General features: G+C 45.4%; 1 protein-coding gene across 1 annotated transcript in view; it reads left to right on the top strand.

The window, feature by feature from the left end:
* LOC113907299 overlaps positions 1-8,297 on the top strand; it is a 50,315-nt gene extending 42,018 nt beyond the window's left edge. Inside the window, exon 3 of the transcript XR_003515147.1 lies at positions 8,110-8,297. The gene's annotated coding sequence lies outside the window, so the exon portion shown is untranslated. The remainder of the gene's footprint in view (positions 1-8,109) is intronic.
* The last annotated feature ends 10,993 nt before the right edge of the window (positions 8,298-19,290 follow it).

The raw sequence follows: 19,290 nt of genomic DNA, 5'->3' as shown, positions 1-19,290 counted from the left end.
GAAATCCCCAGAAGTCGCTTGCGACCGCCTCCCCCACTCCCAAACCCAGAGAGGGCCAGGGTCCTCGCTGGGGGCAGGCCGAACCGCCGGAGCTCCTTCTGGACCCCGCGCACTGACTGAGCCGAAGGGGCTTCGAGCCCGGGAAAGCTGGGGATACGAGGCCATCGTCCATCCTCTCCCCCAAACCGCCACACGCCAAGCTTTGTGCCCTAGGGAGTGGAAAGTCACCAGTTTTGGGAGGCGACAACAGAGGCAAGGGCGGTGGGCAGGAGCTGGCATCCCCGCGTTCCCCAGGGAAATGGGGGTACAGGAGGCTCCAAGGAGCCTTCCTGAGGTCGGGAGCATCCCCAGCGCCCGCAGCCCAGCGAGTCGCCGAGCGCTCGGGCTCTGAGCCCGGCGGGCGGGCCTGGACGCTTTGTCCCCGGCTGTCCGGGAGATGCTGCCGCGCACGGGTTGGACGCAGAGGTTCGTCTGCTCGGGAAGAACCGGCGACTGCCGCCAGGGAGCCCGACTTGGAGCCCTGGGCTACAGGCACAGCGTGTGCGGGCGGGAAGTTCCCACAGTTGCAAAGAGGGAACGAAGTATGTGTTCCAAACTTTCCACGGTTCCAAACTGAGCGCTTCCATTAAGAGAAGCGGTGTGCGGGGCGGGGGGGTGGGGTGGGGGGGTGGGGGTGGGGGGAAGCATTCTGGGTATTAGCATGCAAATGAACGGGCCCGGCTTCCAACTCCTTTCGGGATTCCCACCGCCGCGCGCCCTAGTTGCGCGGAGCCACGCGCACCCGGGGGCTTCCGGGCGTGGCACCGCGGGAGGACTCGAGTTCGAATTCGAGACCTCTGCTTGCTGGTTGTGTGTCCTGGTGCCAGTCACTCGGTCTCTCTGAACCTTAGTTAAGCACACTCAGTTTCCTAATAGGTACACCCAGGACAGCAGCACCTGTCTCGAAGTCTGCACAGCACGTAATTCTGGGCCGGGTCTTTCTACTTACACACCTCCGCCTTTCTAGGCAGAGTAGGTGTAAAACACCTGCTGAAGAAAATAAGTGATGAGGCTTAGAGGCTTGAAGGAAGTTCTCTGGACCCGGAGCCAGGCCATCTGTATTCTAAGCCCAAACTAGCTGTGCCACCTCAGGCTACTGCCTTAACCTCTCTGAGCCACATCGCAGATCTTTTGGTGGATTCTGGGAACCGGCAATTTTTGTGTTGGAGAGCAGCGACAAAGAATGAAGGAAGGAATCTGATTATTGAGTGCTTACGGTGTAACACACAGCCTCTCTCCAAGATAAGAGATGTTCCCATTCTACTGCTGAAGAAAATGAAAGACTTGCCCTACACCACACAGGTAATGGTGGATCCAGGAATCTACCTGGGTGTGCCCCTTCGTAGTCAGTGGGTCCTGAACCCTCCTCAGTGTCTCCACACGAACTAGGAACTGGTTCTCAGTCTGCTGTGTTTAGAAAACAGGGTGCTGAGACATCATCCTGGAGGGGTCACTTTGAGAACATGGGCTCTCAGAGTGCTCTCAGAACTCTGCCCCACAGTGCTCTGAGGAAAACAGAAGATGCATCAGCCCCATTTTGCGGATAGGAAGCCCGAGGCTCAGGGAACTTGAGTGAGTGGCCCATGATCCCACTATGAGGAAGTGGCCAGAGACTCATCTAGATCCCAGTCCTGACTGCTACTGGGAGCTTTTTTCTGCATATCCTCTGGGCAGAATAATTGTGTAGTTGGCCTGTGATGGTCTCCCATTTTCATCTATGGCTGAACTTTTCATCTTGCCTATCTCTTAGGTTCTTTTGATATAATTGAGATGAAATTCACATAAAATTATCCATTTTAAAGTGTCTAATTCAGCAGGACTTATTACATTCATAGTGTTGTACAAACAAGACTTCTTACCAAGTTCCAAGACACTTCTGTTACCCTAAAAGAAAATTATGTCTCCACTCCCCACTTCCTCCAGCCCCTGGCAACCCCCAGTCTCCATTATGTTCCTATGGATTTCCTTGTTCTAGATATTTAATATAAATGGAATCACACAAAATTTGATCTTTTGAGTCTGGCTTTTTAAACTTAGCATAATGTTTTCGAGGTTCATCCACGCTGTAGCACTATCATTCCTTTTTATGGCTGAATTCCACCATCTGGATATACTACCTTTTACTTATCTGTTCATCGGGTTGGTGGTCTTTTGGCTACAGTGATTAGTACCACTGCTGCTGCTGCTGCTGCTAAGTCGCTTCAGTTGTGTCCGACCCTGTGCGACCCCATAGACAGCAGCCCACCAGGCTCCCCCGTCCCTGGGATTCTCCAGGCAAGAACACTGGAGTGGGTTGCCATTTCCTTCTCCAATGCGTGAAAGTGAAAAGTGAAAGTGAAGTCACTCAGTCGTATCCAACTCTTAGCGACCCTATGGACTGCAGCCCACCAGGCTCCTCTGTCCATGGGATTTTCCAGGCAAGAGTACTGGAGTGGGGTACCATTGCCTTCTCTGGATTAGTACCACTATGAACATCCAATTACAGATGTTTGCTTAAGTACCTGTTTTGGGTATATACCTATCAGTAGAATTGGTATCATATGATAATCTATGATAATTCTGTGTTTAACTGTTTTCCAAAGTGGCTTCACCATTTTACATTACTACCACACATGTCTTTTTATGAGCAATTTTAGACTGATCAAACCTCTCATTTTATGAATAAGCATGCTGGGGCTCAGAGAAGTTAAGTAACTTGCCCAAGGTCACACAGCAAGCTTCAGACTAGAATCACATTTTCCTGAGTCCCTAGCCTTCCACCCATGAAGAGTCTCTTACGCACCTTCAAAGACCTGAACTACTTGCCTGAGCATCCGATGACTGATTTGACAGACCTGTCCAGTGAACGGCTAAATCAACCCTATTGTGCAGCTCCTCCTCTTCCCTCAGCATCTGTCCAAAGATCCCACCACCATGTTCCCAGTTTCCAGATCACACCTTGAAAAGATGCAGAGCTCGTAATCCCTGTGTCTGCCTCCTGCTGCTGGCCTGGTGGGCCCACTTCTGTTTCTGTGGAGACCACACGCCTCCATCTTGGCAGTGCACAGCTGGACGGCGAACCAAGAGCATCCTCGTCTCCCAGGCTAAGTCAGCTGTCAAGGCTGTTTGCTCACTAGATCCATATTTACTGAGCATCTACTAAGCACTAGTTTTTTTGTCTGTTTGTTTTTCAAAAATTGTTTTAGATGCCAGGGATACAGCAGTGAGCAAGTTAGACCACGAATCGTGCCCTCAAGGAGCCCACAGCCTAGGGAAGGAGACAGACCAAAAAAAAAAAAAAAAAGGACATCAAAAAGACTTCTCCTGCCTCTCCTCCCCCATTCTCCCATCCTTCCAGGCCCTGCCCAAATCCCACTTCCTCTGGGACATCTTCTCCACAAGCCCAGATCCAAGTAATAACTCCTCTCGTCTCTCACAGTGCTTCCCCTCCACCATTGGAAAAGTGATATGTGCATTGCATGAAAATGTAGAAAATACATGAAAAGACAACAAAAAAGAAAGATCCTCTATAATTTCATTACCAAGAATTAAGCGCGCCACTTCCTTCTGGTCTTTTTCTCCTTCTACGTATGTATAATGTTTTTGTTTTTTAAACATAATTGGGTTCTATTTTACATACTGCTTTATGCTCTGGTCTCATAGCAATGTATTTTCTTCCCAGCATGTTTCAGTGTTCCTGTCTGGGAACAGGGTGTTGATAATAACAGCAGACATTTATTGAACAGTAATTGCCAGGCATGGCACTAAGGACGTTAACTTGGTCTGCCGTCTGTCATTCTCGAAACTCCCCCATGAGGTGTATGCTCTGGGATTCTCATTTTGCAGAGGAGGGCACTGGGGAACAGCCAGATGAGGAAGGGGCCGGGGTGGCTGATTATGCATAAAGCAGAGTGACACCTGGACCCCGACCACTCCTGGGGCCTTCCCCACAAACCCAGACTGCCAGGCTTTGGTCGAGCAGTTGGAGCCAGGGATCCAACGGGAGGAGGTGATGGAGAGAAGTAAGCCAGAGAGGCACCTTGGTTTCTGCCAGGCAACCAGAAAGCACCCTTCACACCTTTATCGGGCTTGCTTAGAAGGCCTGTGACAGCAACGCGCCTCCTCTGCTGGCTCCCCAGTGCTGGGCTGTGTCGACAGGGTCATTCGTTGGGCCACGATGGCACCTCATGCAGGAGCAGAGCACGGAATCTGGAGCCAGACAGACAGTGTCGTTTTGGGTGAACTGTGCCAGAACTTTATTTAGTGCTTCCAGCCTTCCTCTGAGGGTAGGATTATTGCCCTCTTTCTATAGGTGAGGTTACTGGGAAACGAGGTGGTTCGTCCAAGCCTGCATTCGTGGAGGGTGGGGTCCAAGTCGAGAGCTGGCCTCCCTGACTTCAGCAGCCAGTCTCTTAGCACCGAATCCTAGGCCTCTTTTCTTTCTTGACAGCTGGGTTTTCTTCGTGCCTGGGAAGAGCATGCAAATCATTTGCCTCTTCACAGAGGATCCTGCAAGAGGCCCCAGAGCTTCTGCCTCCACCCCCACCCAGCTTATCTCGGCCTCTCTGTGCTGTGGTCTCCGGGGCCTGACAGGGACCCTGCAGGCTGGGGTTTATCATCAGCCATATTTCCTGCCGCTTTGTCACCAGCAGGACTTTCTGTCTCTTTCGGTTAATCGGGAATGAAAAAAAAAGCAAAAAGGCTTTCTATGTAATTATCTTATTTTTCTTCCTATATGCAAATCTATGAGAATTTTTCTTCTTGCTCCTAACTAGTTGAGAAAGAGCTATGGTGCCACTGGTGACGTGGGTGCAGGAAGCACGCGTGCGCACACCCACATATGTGAAAGACAAGGGGCCAAGCATGGCAGATGATAAGCTGTTGTGTGTATGCTTGCACGCGTGCGCGCACCCACATACGTGAAAGACAAGGGGCCAAGCATGGCAGATGATAAGCTGTTGTGCGTATGCTTGCACGCGTGCGCGCACCCACATACGTGAAAGACAAGGGGCCAAGCATGGCAGATGATAAGCTGTTGTGTGTATGCTTGCACGTGTGCGCGCACCCACATATGTGAAAGACAAGGGGCCAAGCATGGCAGATGATAAGCTGTTGTGTGTATGCTTGCACGCGTGCGCGCACCCACATACGTGAAAGACAAGGGGCCAAGCATGGCAGATGATAAGCTGTTGTGCGTATGCTTGCACGCGTGCGCACACCCACATACGTGAAAGACAAGGGGCCAAGCATGGCAGATGATAAGCTGTTGTGTGTATGCTTGCACGCGTGCGCGCACCCACATACGTGAAAGACAAGGGGCCAAGCATGGCAGATGATAAGCTGTTGTGCGTATGCTTGCACGCGTGCGCACACCCACATACGTGAAAGACAAGGGGCCACCTGAAGAAAGCTGGCTCCAGATGCCAAAGTCTATATCCTTAATATAGAAAGAATTCTTAAAGATCAATTAAAACGTAAACATCCCTCAAATCAGGATATTTGCCGTACTGTGTTTTAGGCGTTTTGTGAACTTGAGATTTTTCAAAATAAATGAATTAACTAAAAAAAGAACTCTGAAGCACACAGCATTGTGAACGTACTAAATGCCTCTGAATTATGCACATTAAAATGCTGCCCTTTACGTTATGTGAATCTTACTTCAATTTAAAAATTTTTTTCTTTTTTCTTTCCATCCGTCTAGTAGGCTTTGTTGGTTTAGTTTTACACAACATTTTTCATGACCTAATTATACAAAAGGTAAATGATTGCTGCAAAATACAGAAATATAGAAATAAAATTGTTTTAAAAACAACCATCATCCCAACCAACAACAAGCCAGTTACAATTGGGGGAGCATTTATTGGTAGCACTCTAATTTATATTCCATTCCTTCTCTTTCTGGATACAAATCCGTTAATTTTTAAAAGAATATCCTAAAGGAAAAAATGTGCAAAGGACACAAGCAGGCAACTCACAAAAAGAGGAAATGAAGCGTCCTATAAAACCAGATACTCTTTCCAGTGTACTAGTTTGTCTCCATTTAAATATGGCTTCCCCAGACAGCCTAAGTATTGGATTGGCCAAAAAGTTTGTTCCGTTTTAAGAAAAAGACACATCCTTGGTGAAAATTTAAAACGTCTTACAGTTTTACTTAAAACTGAAAAAACTTTCTGGCCAACCCAATAGTGAACGGTCACTATGTTTCCAGCGGTGCCCGAAGCTGCTCCTTTCTTATTTTCACAACGCCTCTGACACCAGCGTTCCTCAGGTAATGAGTACCCCTTAAGTCGTCTTCTTCCCTGCTAGACAGAGGCTCCCATGCAGAGAATCCTCTTATCTCATCCCCACAGTATCTCCATTGCCCAGTACGTGCATGTGACTTATAAATACTTGTTGAATGAATCTATGAAAAAGGCCATTTTGGGCAATCAAATTATCCAATGTTTTGCTAGCTGTCATTATGGCTGCAAGGGCCCAGAAGGACCTGGTGTTCTCATGCTCTGATGGTGCCTCCTGCAACTTTCTGGAAAGCAATGTTCTAAAAGCCTAGGAAATACGTTTGCCCTCTGACCTAGCAATTTCATTTGATGAAATCTGATGAAATAAGCACAGCTGTGCTCTTAAGATATGGGTTCAAGAATGTTCACTGGAGCACCGCTCCTAACGCTGACAACTGGAAACCATCAGCTGTTTGCACGAAAAAAAAGTGACAGCCTTTGGGTTGAGTTAAGCTTTCAGCTGAAGATTCCGTGGTAAAGTGTGGCCCAACCACCAGCTCCCTTTGAAAACTGTCATCACTATACGGCAGACGGTATGGCAGGATGGTCCTGGGACGCTCCTGTTCCCCAGCCCTTGGCACAGGACACAGAGCCCGGAGCGCCCTTGGAACTCAAAACAAAATATGTTTATTGAAGTGAACTGACCTCAATGGAGAGACCACAGGGTAACCCGCCATGGGAGTCCGTGCTGGGTCTCTATCTCGGGCTCTTCCTAGACCACCGCCCTCCTCTGAGCCTCAGTTTCCTAACCAAGAAGTTGGCTCAAAAAAGTTAGCTCTCGTTATCACGGCTTGCCATGGTGGTGGTCAGCCTGGTTTAGGTCATTTTTATTTTTATTGTTCATTTTTCCAAAATGGATTATTTGGAAGTGAGAAGCAGACGGAAAAAAATGATCCACAATCCCATTATCCAAACAGAGATACTAAAATGTTATTTTTTGCCTAGCCCTTTCTTCCAGTTTTTTAATCACGGTAAAACACAACTAACATAAAATTCACCATCCTAACCATTTTTAAATGCACCATTCAGTGGTTTTGAATACATCCAGCGGCTCAGCGGTAAAGAATCCGCCTGCAATACAGGAAATGTGGGTTCGATTCCTGGGTCAGGAAGATCCCCTGGAGAAGGAAACGGCAACTGGGTTCAGTGTTCTTGCCTAGGAAATCCCACGGACAGAGGAACCTGGCGGGCTACAGTCCATGGGGTCACAAGAGTTGGACACAACTTAGCAACTAAAAAACGACAACAAATGGTACAACCGTCACCACCACCCGTCTCTGTAGCTCTCTTCATCTTGCAAAGCTGAAACTCTGTGCTCTTTAAACAATAACTCCTCATTCCCGCCCCTCCGCTGCCCCTGGCAACCACCAATCTACTGTCTGGATGATTTTGACTCCTCTAAGTACCTCATGTAAATGGAATCATACTGTATCTGTCTTTTTTTTTGGTCTTATTTCACTTAGTATAATGTCCTCGGTGTTCATCCACGATATCAGAATTTCCTCCCTTTTTGAGGCTGCCTCATATTCCCCTGCATGTATGAACCATGTCTTACTTATCCATTGATGGATACACAGGTTACTTCCTTATTTCGCTATTGTAAATGATGCTACCATGAACATGGATGTATAAATAGCCTTTTTTTCCCCCATTCCAACCTGTAGATTTTTTTTAAGTGTCACAGTGATACTAATGAATATATACAATTTAATCTTGCTGCTGCTTCTGTTTTTTTAATTTCTTTGTTTGGTTGCAGCAGGTCCTCACTGGGGTGCACACGAGATGGTCACTCTTCGTTCTTTTTTTCTTTTAGTGGTGGCGTGCAGGCTCTCAGTGTGACCCATGAGATCGAATTCCCTCATCAGGGATTGAACCCGGGCCCCTTGCATTGGGAGCGTGGAGCCTTAGCCACGGGACCACCAGGTAAGTCACTATGCTGCTTCTTAAATGTACCAATATGTCATGAATACCCTGCATGTTACCACTGGGGCTGGAGGTAAGTATGTTTGTGGGGCAGCTTCACCTTTTACCTTAAGGATTTCTAGTGTTTCATTCTATTTTTGTAATGAAAAGGGATTGCTTTTGTAATTTGAAAAGCAATGAAGATTCCATAATGTTGTGAGTACTTTTCAAGTCATTATATAAACATTAAATATAAGATAAGCAAACACTTTCACTCGATGCAGAGTTTCCTGTTGCACGGATGGTTGTCTTTTTATTTTTAATCAGTTTCTATGTTGGCCCTTTAGGTTGTGTTCTTTTATTTTTCTTTGCTGTTAGAGTCAGCACTGAGATGAACATCTTTGCACATCACACATAGTGTGAGTTTCTAAATGATCATCTAATTTTGTACGTTGGGCTGAAAATAGAGGAAGACAGCTTGTCGGGCCAGCAGTGCTTTCTCAAGGCATTTTTTTACTGGGAGAGAAGGTGAGAGATAAGTAGAATTTGGGCAGGGGGCTTACAACAATAAGAGTGAAAAACAGATTTTAAAATAAGAATTTTCATGTAAATTACTGGAGTTTCCATAAATGAGCCTCAGGTCCACTTTGGCTCAGAAATTTGGGGTGTCAATTCAGACTGGTCAGTAGTGATTCTAACTGGACTGGTGAGTACCTCAGTCCAGGGCTGGGATGCAGGGTTGCAGGGAGATGACACCTGCAGAAACTTGCAGTCCACCGTCCACACTTGCCAAACCCCTGTCAGGCCTCTTGCAATTCCCTCTGAGGGCAGATATAGCTCCAGCCATGGAGGAATTCCTGGGGGAAGGACTAACTGGCCAGACTTGGATCCACTGCTACGTGGGTCCAGTCAGCTGTGGTCAAAGGCAAGATCATGTGGTGCAAACGTGGCTGCCAGGAGCCAGCCCTCATTTCTTTCTTCCCCCAAGCAATCTTGCCCTCTACAGACTGGCTTTCTCTATCTTTCCAAGCACATGGCAGAAGAGGGCTACATTGAGTGAGTGAAGTCGCTCAGTCGTGTTGGACTCTTTGCGACCCCGTGGACTGTAGCCCACCAGGCTCCTCCATCCATGCGATTCTCCAGGCAAGAGTACTGGAGTGGGTTGCCATTTCCTTCTCCAGGGGATCTTCCCGACCCAGGGATCGAACCCAGGTCTCCCACATTGCAGGCAGACGCTTTACCCTCTGAGCCACCAGGGAAGCCAAATTTTGTCATGTTCCTCATCCCAGGCACACTAACCAACTAGAGCTGCTGAAGTCCAACGTTGAGTCCTTTGCAAAGAAAACTGGATGAGTCCAGTTCAAATCTCTTATTCACCATGCCTGTGGCCAGGAGAAAGGAAAGAGTCCTGTCCTAACAGATGACTCCCCTGTGGGGAGAGGGTAGTTCTCAGAAAATGTGGATTGTTATGAACTCGTCAGATACTTACAAAATGAGGGCTCTTCCTGATGCGACTCCATCATGTCGTAGCTGCTAAACTGCTAAGCTTGAAAACGTTTTCTCAAAGAAGGGGCTTGCTTATCTGTGTTCCATTGAAACACCAGAGAAACTGAGTCTTTTCCTTTTAAGGATTTCAGGACTAGAAACCTTTCTGCACATGGACTAATCAGACTGGCCAGCACCGTGAGCTAGACTGCCTGCTGGGTCCTGACCATCCAAAGATGATCAGATATCGTTTCAGCTCTGGAGATCCTGCCCCCGCCCGCAATATTGTGTCTGTATCAGTCAAGCTCACTTAGAAATCTGTTATTTCCGATACAGCCTGCTTTGCAACTTCCATATGACTGCATCAGAAGGCACTAAATTGCATGAATTCATCTGAGAGTTGAGATCACAGGAACTAATAATGTACTTGATCTCCTTACTTTGAATCATCATTTTTTTTTTAAACAAAATATTATGAAGGCCATTGACGGTGGTGAAATTAATATCCGGTTGGGATTTCCCAAGCAGCCGCAGAGGCCTGTCATTACGGAGCGGAATCTGGGCCAGACACCCTCGTGATACGCTCCAGTGTCTGCCTTGGCTTGTCGTGTTGTTAGCACTTCTGCTGAGAGCAGGAGGGGAACACACTCAGTGCAGGACACACATTCATCTGGGTTGTTGCTGCTGTTCAGTCGCTAAGTCGTGTCCGACTATTTGCCCCCCATGGACTGCAGCACCAGGCTCCTCTCTTCTCCCTGTCTCCCAGAGTTTGCTCAGATTCATGTCCATTGAGTTTGTGATGCTGTCTAACCATCTTGTCCTCTGTCACCCCCCTCTCCTGCCTTCAATCGTCCCCAGCATCAGAGTCTTTTCCAACGAGCTGGCACTTCGCATCTGGTGGCCAAAATAATGGAGCTTCAGCATCGGTCGTTCTAATGAATATTCTCTGGGTATTCCAGAATAGGAAGGAAGTACCTAACCTTCCATCTACGAGCTGGGTCACTGTGGATGGTTCATCTCCCCTCTCTGAACCCCAGAAAAAAGGGCTGGCTGCCTCTTAAGTTGTATTCCATGGAACCAGGGACTCACTGCTGATAAATCCTCGGAGCTGGGGATTCCAGTGAGCAGCCAAAGGAAATGTTCACACACTGCTTCATTGGCTAGTGCCTGAATTGACTACGTAGAGCTTGTGTTTCTCTTATGATTTTTAAAACACATCTTAAAGACTCTGAATAGAAGGGACAAAGGCAAATGTAAAAACAAGAAAAAGTTGAGCATCATCTTTTAACACATCCAGGTACATGTTGCTGCTAACATCATTTTGTTTTAAAGCTAAATAAACCGTGCTGCTGTCTCAGCCGGGTTTTTTCCTCTTCTTTTATCTCGTGTGCCTCACACGGAAGCAGAGATCCTAAGTTTTTTTTCTCTAGGCTAATCTGCAGGACCCAGTGCAAAATGAAAACTCAGGGCCCCCTTGTACACAAGACAGGAAGAAAGTGGTGTTGAAAGTAACAGCAAGTAAGGCTTTTCCCTTTCTTCTGTGATCACTCTTTCTATTAATATCTGTCTCAACTTACAGTGTTTTTCATTTCATATTTAACATAGTTCCAAAGAGAGAAAAAAAAATTTTTTAATTATTAGTATGAATTTTACCATTCCCCTTGACATTGTGCATTGCCAGTTTTAAACGCAAAAATCTACGAGAGTCTAACTCACACAAAGAGTTACCAAATTACACAATTTGCATTTTGTAACTTGTCCACAGGCTTGTGTTTTGTGTTTGCCACAGCAGTGGAAGCGCTGCACAAAACACACTCAACTGTTTTTATTTCACTTCTCAAGACACACATGTTCCAGCAACAGCTTACTGATGAGTCAGGGCAGACTGGGAGGAAAAGAAACTCTGGGTTGCTCTGTCTTTGCATTTTCTCCTGTCGTCATTTTCAGCATAAGTACTTGGCTGATACAAAGGCACATGAGTGAGAGAGAATACAACCGGGCTCTTTGGTCATTCATCTTTCTTAAAATGTTAGTGTCTTCTTTCTGCGTTCAGGCAAGTCCCAATTCAAACGGAAGACATGGCCGCTCAGGGCTGTGTCCCCGCTTCCCCTCAGAGGAACCCTTTGACCTTGTACTTGCTTTGGGGCTTGCTGAATTCCCACGTAGCGTGGCTCCACCGGAAGCTGTGCCCACCGAGCATCTAGAATGCTGGATCCGTTCTCCATGTATCAGTGCTGTGATCAGTCATGTCCAACTCTTTGTGACCCCATAGACTGTAACCCACCAGGTTCCTTGGTCCTTGGGATTCTCCAGGCAAGAACTCTGGAGTGGGTTGCCATTTCCTTCTCCAGGGGTCTTCACCCAGGGGTCGAACCCGCATCTCCTGCATTGGCAGGCGAATTTTTACCACTGAGGCACCAGGGAGCCCACATTTTGACTGTATATTGATTTGTGTGTTTGTGTTACTGTACGCCACGCCATTTTTACTCCACTGTGAGCTCTTCCAGGCCAGACGATGTGTTGGTTGTCACTCAAAGCAAGTGCTGGGAAAACCCCAGGAGTATTTTCCCAAAGGGATTCTGATAAACCACAATTGTTAATGAACAGAGAAGTTCCTCATGATATAATATTGAGCTCAAAGAAAGAGTGGTATGAAACAATATAAAGAATGATTCTCTTGTAGTAACACGGATGGAGTTAGAGATTATCACACTGCCCGACAAAGACAAATATCATATGATATTATATGTGGAATTTAAAATATGATACAAGTGAATTTATTTACAAAAGAGAAATAGACTCACAGACGTAGAAAATACCTTATAGTTACCAAAGGGGACGGGTGTCGTGTGTGCTCAGTCGCTCAGTCGTGCCTGACTCTTTGTGACCCCACGAACTGTAGCCCGCCAGGCTCCTCTGTCCATGGGACCTCCAGGCAAGAATACACGAGTGGGTCGCCATTGCCTTTCCCAGGGGATCTTCCCAACCCAGGGATCGAACCCACGTCTCTTTTGTCTCCTGCATTGGCAGGCGGATTCTTTACCACTAAAAGGGAAGTGGGGAGGGATAAATTAAGAACTTTGGATTAATAGATACACGCTGCTGCTGCTGCTGCTAAGTCGCTTCAGTCGTGTCCGACTCTGTGCGACCCCAGAGACGGCAGCCCACCAGGCTCCCCGTCCACTACGATATGTAAAATAGATAAACGACAAGGACCTACTGTATAGCACAGGGAACTATGTTCAGTATCTTGTAATAAGCTACCTTAAGACACGTACACTTACACGGCTGGTATTTGTGTTACTGTTTTTAACACATAATTTGAAGTTTCAAGGTAATACCCTGTTCATACTTGTTTTAACAGGTGAAACTCTCTTAATCGTCTCTTGCCGCTGGCCTCTCTTTCCACCCCCTGAATGTAGGCAGGTTTGTAGCCCAGTATGTATCTATTTCTTTATCCACATTCATCCACTTATCTGCAGGGCTTCCCAGGTGGCACTCTGGTCAAGAATTTGCCCGCCAGTGCAGGGGACGTAAGAGACATGGGTTCGATTCCTGGGTGGTGAAGATCCCCTGGAGAAGGGAAAGGAGTCCTTCTATTCCTGCCAGGGAAATCCCACGGACAGAGGAGCCTGGCGGGCTACAGTCTATGGGGTCGCCAAGAGTCGGACACGCCTGAGCACACACACACAAAGTGAGGTGCTGAGAATAATCGCATTAATTCATCATGGCTTAAGGTTTCCTGCGTTTTTACCTAATGTCCTGGATCCCATCCGGGACACCACGTTATAGTTGTTTTTGTTTAAACACTTATTGATTTATTTTTGGCTGCATTAGGTCTTAGTCGCCCTGCACGCAGGGTATTCCGTTGCGGCCTCGGGGGCTTCTCTCTGGTTGCGCACAAAGGCTTAATTGCCCGGGGCATGTGGGATCTTAGTTCCCCAACCAGGGATTGAACCGTGTCTCTTGCATTGGAAGGAGGAGTCTTAACCACTGGACCACCAGGGACGTGCCATCACGTTATATCTGAATTGGCATGTCTCCTTAGGCTCCCCTTGGCTGTGCCAGTTCCTCAGACGTTCCATGTTTTTGATGACCTTGACAGTTTTGAGGAGTCCCTGCCAGGTATTTCGCAGACTGCCCCACTACTGGGAGTGGTCTGATGTTTCTCTCATAATCAGACCGAGGTTATGGCTTTAGGGCAGGAAGACCACAGAGGTAAAGCATCATTCATCACATCATATCCAGGGCGCCCACCATCTGCAGGATTTATCACAGTTGTTAACCGTGATCACCTGGCTGAAATAGTGTTTTCGGAGTTCCCCAAGGTCAAGTTGTCCCCTCTCTTCGCACACACACTGGACTCTTTAGAAGGGGGTCTCTGTGCACAGCGGGCACCTGTGTAGTAGGGACTTCGGTTCCCCTTCCTCATGGACAGAGTGGCTGTGTGAATCATTTGGAATTGTGCACAGATTTGTCTCTTTGCCCCATGTCTCTTTTTAAACGTTTATTTCATTTATTTATTTGACCACATCAAGTCTTAGTCACAGCATGTGGGAGCTACTTCCCTGACCAGGGATTAAACCCAGGCCCCCTGCTTTGGGAGGTCAGAATCTTAGCCACTGGACCACCAGGGAAGTCCCTTTCCCATGTGCTTATTAATCAATCGTTTCCACCGATGTGGACTCATGAACATTTATTATTTATCCTTTGGGTATATGTGGTGTTCCTGCAAATCTCAGTCGGTAAAGAACCTGCCTGCAATGCTGGAGACCTGGGTTCAGTTCCTGGGTCAGGAAGATCCCCTGGAGAAGGAAGTGGCAACCCACTTCAGTATTCTTGCTTGGAAAATCCCATGGACAGAAGAGCCTGGCGGGCTGCAGTTCATAGGTTGCAAGAGTCGGACATGACTTAGCACTATCTCTTCTTTCTTTCTTTTTGTGTATGTACTTCTTTATTTACCTTATTGCTCAAATTGTTCTAGTTTTGGCCATTGGGAGCTTGTATCTATAGGATTTTACGTGAGTTTTTTTTGTTTTGGTTTTGTTTTCATAAAAATTAGGTAAACTGCGTATGTGTGTACACGCTAAGTCGCTTCAGTCCTGTCGGACTCTTTGCAACCCAGAGAATGGTAGCCCGCCAGGCTCCTCTGTCCATGGGATTCTCCAGGCAAGAATACTGGAGTGAGTTTCCATGCCCTCCTCCAGGGGATCTTCCTGACCCAGGGATCAAACCCACATCCTTTATGTCTCCTGCACTGGCAGGAGGATTCTTTACCACTAGCATCACCTGGGAAGCCCTCCCTTTTAGTATCTATGCCTAATTCTGTATTGTTCATATGCAGAATGGAATCTGCTGTTCCGCTACTGATGGACATTGGATTGTTGCAGGTTTTTTTTTTTTTGCAATGACAAACAATATGCCATAAACATTCTTGTACTTATTCAGAAGTTATAAGATAGATTCCCCAAAGTGGAATGCAGGGTCAAAAGGCATGTATGCTTTAAATTTTGGTAAATACTGTCATTTTATTTCCCAAAAGGATTATCACAATTCACCTTTCAAGTAACAAGGAATGAGAGTGCTCCTTTTTTCCACATTCTTACTAGTCCTGGATGTCTTTTCTCTATTTTTATCAATATAATGGGGACAAAATGCTATCTCCTTATTTCTTTAGTTAGAATTCCTGTGGTCAGTAGACCCATAAACTGTTTTTCATATATTTACTGATTCTTAAGACATTCCTTTCTTCCATTAACAAACTGCTAGAGAAGGCAATGGCACCCCACTCCAGTACGCTTGCCTGGAAAATCCCATGGACGGAGGAGCCTGGTAGGCTGCAGTCCATGGGGTCCCTAGGAGTTGGACACGACTGAACGACTTCACTTTCACTTTCATGCATTGGAGAAGGAAATGGCAACCCACTCCAGTGTTCTTGCCTGGAGAATCCTAGGGACGGAGGAGCCTGGTGGGCTGCCGCCTATGGGGTCGCACAGAGTCGGACACGACTGAAGCGACTTAGCAGCAGCAGCATAGTATCAATAAGAATGATAAAGTTTTGTTTTTCATACGTGTTGTAAATATTTCTTTTATCAGTTGGTTACTTATATTTGGCTTTGTTGTGGGTGTCTCCTGCAGTCCAAAAATATGTTGTTTTGTAGTTAAATTTGCCAGTCATTTCCTTTAAGGCCCCTGGGTTTGTCTTATTTTAGGAGGCTCCACTCACCCAAGTTTTTATAAATGCTTTTTTCACGTTTTTTTGATTGTGGTCATTTTTAAAAGATTTAATATCGTACCATTTCATGTAAAACATGACACTCTTACAATAATATAATTCCATTTACACCCCCAATATTGTCCTTTGTGCTATGATGGTCATATTCCATGTGTCTGTACACAACTCACAATACAATACTGATTTTGCTTTAAACAGTTGTCTTTTTAAAAAAATATAAAACCAAAAATTTCCAGTTTTACCGAGACACAGTTAATGTGTAATTTAAAAGACAAGTTAAAAAATATTTATCTACATATTTTTCATTTCCAGTGCTCTTTGTCCTTTTGCTCATCAGAGTTCCATCTGGAGAATTTCCTTGAGCATTTCTTGTGGCTGGCAGTGAACTTCCCTTAACTTTCAATTATCTGAGCCCCTTTATTTCACTCTTTCTTTTTTTCCTAAACTTTAAACTTTTTATTTTGTAATCAGATACAGCTGATTAACAGTGTTGGGGTAGTTGCGGGTGAACAGTGAAGGGACTCAGCCATGCATATGCATGTATCCACTCTCCCCCAAGCCCCGCTCTCCTTTAGGCTGCCGCATGACACTGACACCCTCGCTTTCTTAGAATAGTTTTACTGGATGGAATTCTGTTCTCTATTGCAGAGAACAGGTTCTCTGTTTCAGCGCGTAAAGGACCTCGCACTGGTGTCCTCTTTCATCTGTTTCTGATGAGACAGGCCTTGTCGTTTGTGCTGATTTCCTCCATGTGTCTTTTTTCCTCGGGCTGCTGCTTGATTTTCTCTTTAGCTGCGGTTTTCAGCACTTTGCATATGGTGTTCCTAGGTGTGTGTTTGTATTTATCCTACTTGAGGTTTGTTGAGCTTCTTGGATCCACGGGATTGTGTTTTCTGCCAAACTTGGGAGACTTTGGCCCTTGTTTCCCTGCATGGTTTTTCTACCCTGTTATCCCGCTGCTCCTTCTGGGCTACTCATGCACCGTTTGACGCTCCGTTTGTGTCGTCTGGCACCCACTCCAGTGTTCTTGCCTGGAGAATCCCAGGGACGGCGGAGCCTGGTGGGCTGCCGTCTATGGGGTTGCACAGAGTTGGACACGACTGAAGTGACTTAGCAGCATGGAACACTAAGACTCTGTTCCTTTTTCCCCCCAATTTATTTATTTTCGTTTCTCAATTTAGATAATTTTTGTTGATTTTTCAAGTTTGGTTTAGCTTTTTCTTTGCACTTTAAAAATCTTTTGTTGACTTCATAAGGTGAGATTTTCATTTCAGATGTGGTGCTTACCTGTTCTATAAATCCCATTTGCAAAAATATCTCCCATGTCTCTGCTAAGATGTTTCCTCGTATGTCTGCTGCTTCCTTTAAATCCTTGAATATGTTTATAATAGTCCTGTTAAATCCCTTCATGCTCATTCCAACCTCTAGGTCCTCTCCTGTAGATTTTTCTCTCTCCAGGTTGTCTATCTCACTTTCCTTTGTCCTTGTGCGTGCAGGTTGTATAGTGTGGTGGATATGAGTGATACGTTGTAGGGAGTCTGGATTTCACTGCATTCAAGGGTTTTGAGTTTGGGTCTGGTAGGTAGTTAAATACCCGGGGTTCCCTGACCCGGGGTTGAACCTGTGTTCCCTGTATTGCAAGGCGATTCTTAACCACTGGACCGATAATGGAAGTCCCACCAGATTTGGTTTTGAGTTGTGTCTGGGAGAGTCTTTTTCGGTTTTGTCTTTAGTCCTTGGGCATGACCTTTACTCTAGGGCTTAGTTCTTACTCCTAAAGCATGGCCTTTGGGGAGTCTCAACTGAATAACTCAGATATTGAGGATGTACATTCTGATTGGGTTTGAACTGCATGTTCCAATATTGAACAAACTTTGCTACCTCTATTCAGCTCTCAGCCCCGAGAAGCTGTCTCTGCTGAGCCTCACGGGGTCTCATCCTGTACACACACAGCCTGTCGGCCAGCTTTCCTCAGCAGAAGGATCAAGAGGAATTCCCACATAGGCTGTTGCCTCCTTCCAGCCCCTGCTGTGCTGCTCCCCTACCCTGGCCTGCAAATGCTTGCTGCATCAGCGGCCCCAAATACTGCCTTCTGACTTTTCAGCTCAGGAAAAGTCACTCCTTTGCTTGGGATCCCCTGCAGTTGGGAAATTGTCACCAGGGTGAAAACCAGCAAACATGGGACTCATCTTGTGTGCCTCCCTTTTCTCAGGGATCACAGTCTGCCTTGCCTCTTTTCCAAAGCATGAAACCGATTGCCTCTGATTTTGTCCAGTCTGATACAGATGTTGTTGAGGATCAAAGGATTAGTTCATCATCATTGGAAGTGGAAGTCCTACTTTCTCTGTCTTTTTGTAAACATCTTTTTAGAGGTATAATTGACATAATATGTTGTACCTAAGTGAAGTGTATAATTTTTAAAATATTTATTTATTCGTCTACCTTGGGTCTTTAGTTGCTGCATGTGGGATCTTAGTTCCCTGACCAGGGGTCGAATTTGCATCCCCTGAATTTTAAGGTGGATTCTTAGCCACTGGACCATCAGGGGAGAACCTAGAATGCACAACTGATGAGCTTTTATTTATGTATATTCCCATGGAACCATCACCACGATAAAGAAATAAAGATAATGAACATATCTATAACCCCCAAGTTTCCTCTTGTTCTTTAGAATTGAAGACATCTCAGCTTAAAACCATCTGAACCTGGTGCCTCCTAAAAATGATTGATACTTACTTTTACAAACTCTAAGCAGTTAATATACTAATCTATTTAGGTCTAGTCTTCTCTCCTGGGGAAATTGTACTATTTTATTTTATTTTTTTTTGCAAGGAATGATGGTGTTTCCCATAGATTTTCTAACTATTTGATGTAGAGTTATACAGAATAGCTTTTTGTAATCATTTTTAATTGCTTTTATTAGCGGTTATATGTCATTTCTGATTCACAGTTACTGTTTATTTATTATTTTTCTATCTTTTACCCATGTGTCAGACTTGCCAGGATATTTTTCCTTTCGATTTTATTGGGCCTTTCAGATCCTTTCAACTATTTTGACAAATTGTTATTTTGTTCATTTTCTATTTAAATTATTTTTAGAATTTTCTTTCTACTTTACGTGGTTCTTGTACTAATTTTTAAAATTGAATATTTAACTCATTTATCTTTTTAAAAATAATTACAACCTTTAAGACGACACAATTTCCTGAGTACAGTTTTTGTAGTATTACCATGGTTTTGTATGACATGTTTTATTCATAAAGTTATACATAATTTGACATTTCACTATTTATTTAAGTATAGTTGATTTACAATATTATATTAGTTTTAGCTGTACAACATAGTGATTCAATGTTTTCATAGAGTATATAC

Source organism: Bos indicus x Bos taurus, chromosome 17 (genome assembly GCF_003369695.1).
Source record: "Bos indicus x Bos taurus breed Angus x Brahman F1 hybrid chromosome 17, Bos_hybrid_MaternalHap_v2.0, whole genome shotgun sequence".
Classification (NCBI taxonomy): domain Eukaryota; kingdom Metazoa; phylum Chordata; class Mammalia; order Artiodactyla; family Bovidae; genus Bos; species Bos indicus x Bos taurus.
Note: the sequence above shows the minus strand (reverse complement) of the source record. Positions and strands in the feature narration are given on the sequence as shown.